This window comes from Penaeus chinensis, chromosome 36, assembly GCF_019202785.1.
Source record: "Penaeus chinensis breed Huanghai No. 1 chromosome 36, ASM1920278v2, whole genome shotgun sequence".
NCBI classification, from domain to species: Eukaryota; Metazoa; Arthropoda; class Malacostraca; order Decapoda; family Penaeidae; genus Penaeus; species Penaeus chinensis.
This window is the reverse complement of record NC_061854.1, coordinates 21,320,262-21,325,261: the sequence shown is the minus strand read 5'-3', so window position 1 is coordinate 21,325,261 and position 5,000 is coordinate 21,320,262. Positions and strand designations below refer to the sequence as shown.

Below are 5,000 nucleotides of genomic sequence, written 5' to 3'. Positions count from 1 at the left end.
AGCTCCTCCTCGAGGCTCCTCTTTTCCCTCTGCCAATTTTTTTTTTTTTTTTTCCTTTGAGGGTCGCTTCTACTTCAAGACCTTAGGCAATACCGTGGGCTCTCCTCTCGCCAGTCCTGGCCAACTTGTCCATGGAGTACTTCGAGTCTGAGCTTCTCCCTTCCATATTCCTTCTGTTTGGCTGAGGTATGCTGACGACGTCTGCTTGGGAACACGTGACTCGTCTTCACGGATTTTCCGACAGACGTGAACCGAATATGTGGATGGAGAGATCGATTTCTTACATTGCGTTATTCAGGTATTCTTCCTTACCATGACTTATTTAAGAAAGACTTCTTATCTGCTTATTCTCAACCTGCCCCACACTGATGCAGTCTACTCTCTCCGTTGCCCCCTTCACCCTCTTAACTGCCGGCTTTAACAAGGCAAACGCTCTTCCCTGTAAATTGGTCCACGCCAGTCCTCTCACTACCTATGCTATTCTTGCATTCTCTGATAAGTGGTACATTTGGTCAGACATGTGCCAATGTCACGAAACGTCTCAACAAATGTCTCAATAAATATATCAAGGGGATACACCAACAATGCCTTCTTCTATCATTAGTGGGGAACAGGCCATCAGATTGATTAGTCAGCAGTGCGATTTGTCTTCCTTTTCGCTGATGTCCATGTCCTCATATTGGTGGAATCCTCCCTGATAAATTAGTCAATTAATTTCAGCCTTAACAGTTTTATTTTCTCCTGCCGACGGTGCCGTAGTTACCTACATTAGTCCCTAATGCCGGCATATATATATTCTAAGTTTCATGCTTCATTTTGTTTAAAAAAAGCCTATTAATTATTTGTAAGTGGGTTTAACAGTGAAAAAATGGCACTTACGTACATAATGTTTATTCGAATACTGACATAATAAGTAGGCCTGTAGGGTGAAAAAGTCCTCTTCACTCAACAGTGAGTAGTAATGTACTAGAATTACATTTTTATTTATGTCTTACTGTGTCATATAGGACAATACTTCCATAGGCTGACTCAATCAAATAGTCTTGTGCTTCTTGTATTTCTGTATCTCCTTACTCCACTTATATTTTATCATTCCTTTTCTCCTACTTTTTCCCGTTTTTCTTTCACCCTTCACTCTCATTATACCTTTTCCTCCTCTTCATGTACCTAATCTTTCTTCTTATCCTTTTCCTCTTTTTCTTCCTCTTTATTCTCCTCATTTTATTTATCTTCCTTTTCATCTTTTTTCCACTCCTCCTCCTCCTCTTCCTGTCTTCCTGTCGGTCATGTTTGCATACTGAGAGAGAGGGGGGTCATCTATCCTGCAGTAAATATTGTTTTTTGGAATTGAATTGTGACAATATAATTACACGGAAAGGTGAGCTTTTGTTCTCTCGGTCTATAATGATATAACTGCAAAGTGCTTCATGATCTTTTTAATGTATAGCATTTACCTACAAGATTAAACCGGGATAGTCTAGAACATTTATTTGGATGCATAAGGCAAATGCACGGATTCCAGAAAGTTAGACTGAAATGATAACAATTACTTGGAAAAACTCTGCGCTAATGTCAGACAAGTGCTACGTATCAGAAGAAAATATAGAATGTTTGTGTAGAGATGACCCCCCAATCCCTTGATGGATGGAAATGGAGACTGAGATCCAATGTAAATCACCTCTACCTATGACCTCAACTCTCGGCTTAACTATTTTTTCCCGGTCTTTTCTCCTGCTTTCATTTTCCTTATCTTCCCTTGTCCAATTCCTAAGGTGTTGGAGCCGTCTTGAAAGGATGAAAGGCTGACTTTGTGCCAGTCATGGACGACATCAGGGAACCATGGGCACAGTATCCTCTTGATTAACTGTCATGCTCTCACCCCTCATGGGGACCCTGAGGGTGGACCTTTTACCTTCCCCATAGATTTCATGCATACCATGGCCAGTAATGAAGATTTTGAACTCTTATTAGGGGCAATGAGGCTTGACCCTATATCACCTAGCCCCCCTAAATCTAACTCCTCTGATTTACCGACCCCTGACTCTCCTTTGATCACGGCTACGACCATTGGTACTACACCCCCCTCGTCGACACTTGCTGTCAACTTTACCCATCTGAATCACCTACCCAGATTATAACAAACTCCAGAATACACCCCCCCTCAACCTCATTATCCTCGACCCCATCTCCTGCCCAATCATCTTCATTTCCTACATCCTCTTGCCTTATTACAACTCTTCAAGCTTATTGCTCTCTCCCTCACAGCACTACCTCACTCCACACCACTCCCTCTTCCTCCCGGCCTCGTCCCTCTACAATTCACAGCTCTACAGACCTTTTGGATACTCTGTTTAGCCCAGCTAGGTGGAATCGATTTCGCATTTTTCTTCTCCGATGGATAACAATCTACTATCCCTCCCTTCCTATTGACTTCATAGCCTTTGAAACCTTACTTTTACTGATATTTGGAGATTTTAATTATCGCCATACTCTTTGGGGTGACTCCACTATCTCTATCCGAGATTGCTCCTTAGAACCTATCTTAAATACTGGACCTTGTCCTCCTAATTTCAGACCGTTCCACTCACTTTGACAAGTACACCCAATCCTTTTCATGCCTTGATTTTTCTCTTTGGTTTCCTTTTCTATGTCTCACTTCCTCACTCCCCTTGCTGGTGCTTTGACAGAACTGACTGGTGAACATTTACTTCTCTCTCTACTCTTGATCTTCCCCCATCATCCTTCTCTTCCACTTCAGACATGCTTCTATACTTCACAGTCAATATCTAAATGCTGACTATACAACCATCCCTCAAACCTCTCGACCATACACATCCAAATGTGTTCCATGGTGGAACCTTGAATGTGCTAAGGTGCTTCGGTTGAAGCATGCAGCCTGGAGCAACTATCACTACAAGAGAAGCAACACTAGTCAATTAACAGCTAATTTTTGCCATACAATCTGAAACAAGCTATTAGGTAAACATGCTCCTCATCCTGCCTTCATCCTCCATATCCACAATAACCCCAACTCTGATCCTCTTAAAGTAGCTACTGTGCTTGGTAGAGGGGATCCCCAGCATTGGGTCTCAGTCTCCGTCTCCTAAACCCCACCACAACAACAGTGGGCAAGGGATTGGGTGGGTTGTAAGTATACTGAAATAACACTATAAAATATTCCAAAGTCTGACTATGTCATATGTGGGATGAAGCTAATAATGTCATTATGTTTAGCCAATATGTGTGCCTTGAAATATCAGATATAGCTATATATATCAGATATAACAATTATTTGTGTACTTTACTTAATATTCTTATATTTACTAGTAAAACCAAAATTCTCCACTTTCATGAATAATAACAAAGAATTCCTTACCATTAACCCCTTCGATCTGGACGATGTGACCATCCCATCATGAAATGGGTGAAGACTGGGGTGACAGGAATGACTCACCACGAGTGCACAAAGCTCTTGGAAGGTGATTAGACTCAGTGAGCATTTAGGAAGGTACTTTTGCATTTTTTCCATCAATAAATGAATATGGAATATACGATCTGTGAGCCGTAACTGAAGAGTACCAACTCCAGTGAGGACACAATTTCCATTCTCAGGATCCTATTCCTGCCTACCATGACTAGCAGCACAAGTTTTATTATAGAAAATTGAATATTACTTAATAATAAAAAAAAATTACACAAATAGCAAAAGGTTACTTAGTGTTATTATTGCACTGAGTTATGAGTCAATATGGAGTCTGTGCAAAGAAAACAGTTTGTTAACATAATGTAATTCATATGACAGACAGACATTTGAATATGGCAAAAATGCTAAAATTGCTTATGTAGAAAAAGAGAAAATAACTTTGTAAAGGGGAGGGATGGTATTTTATCATTGCACACTAGTGTTCATGTGTGCCTGACCTATAAGTTGCACTTATCAAAGTGGCTGCTCAAGTAAACCTAATGCCTGTCTCTTGGGCCATGTGCAGGCAGTAAAGCATCCAGATCCAAGCCCTCAGAATATTTTAATTTTGGGGTTTAGCAGGCTAAATGGAAGTGGAGCTACATGGTTATATGTACCTTACCAAAAACTACATTTAATGCATTACCTAACACTCCCGTAACTATTACATGTCTCCATTATTTGAAAATCTAATATTCACACAAACCTCTAGAATTGCAAAAAGACAAATTTAAACAGGTAAAGTATGCATACAGAATGCAATGTTGTTGATATATGTATCTTTTGTAGGGTACATGTCATGGAAATTTTACTATGAATGTCTCATTTGGTTACTGGATTGTAAACTGAATTAAATGAGGATCCTTTAGCAGTAAATTATCCCATAGTAGGGTAACAAAACCAATTAGTTCAATAATATTAAGGTTTGCATTAAAGATTTCTTATTTTCCATGGTATAATGCATAACTTTACTAAATTGTATTTAGTAGCACCACCAGGGTCAAAGTCTGCACATATGTTTTTCAATAATCAGAATAAAAACTTTACACATTAAACCATCTCAATTTCACTTGAATCTAATCATTTTCTCTGTTTTAAAATTGTGATATGTATAATATGAATGTGAACTTTAAACTAGTGAGCATCTACAACAATATTTTGACTATTAAAACAAATCTTCCATTGCCTAAAAAACAATACAAAATGAACAAATGAGTACAATTCACTACACATCATAGGGTTTATTGTATATTAATAAGAGATTGCTACATAAACTGTGAAGTTCGAAAGTGATAGGAAGGGAATAATACACCAGACAGTCAATAACTCTTTTATTTACACTTAATTACACAACCATTTTCACTGTGAAAAAAGGTATTACAAAGAATAAAGTGAAAACTTCAGTCACCAGGTAAAAAATATTATGCTATAGCACTTATTAGAGGGTATACAGTGACAGGAAAAAATTAAGTATACAAATATTAAAGTATTAATGAATTAAAAGCCTTAACTTTTGTGTTAGATCCCCTAATCCTTA

At 38.6% G+C, this 5,000-nt stretch overlaps 1 protein-coding gene across 1 annotated transcript in view; it reads right to left on the bottom strand.

Moving 5' to 3' along the window:
* Positions 1-4,781: 4,781 nt before the first annotated feature.
* The window catches only part of LOC125045104 (glycine cleavage system H protein-like), a 16,321-nt gene continuing 16,102 nt past the window's right edge, over positions 4,782-5,000 (bottom strand). The window contains exon 5 of the mRNA XM_047642213.1: positions 4,782-5,000. This exon is cut by the window's right edge and continues 490 nt beyond it. The gene's annotated coding sequence lies outside the window, so the exon portion shown is untranslated.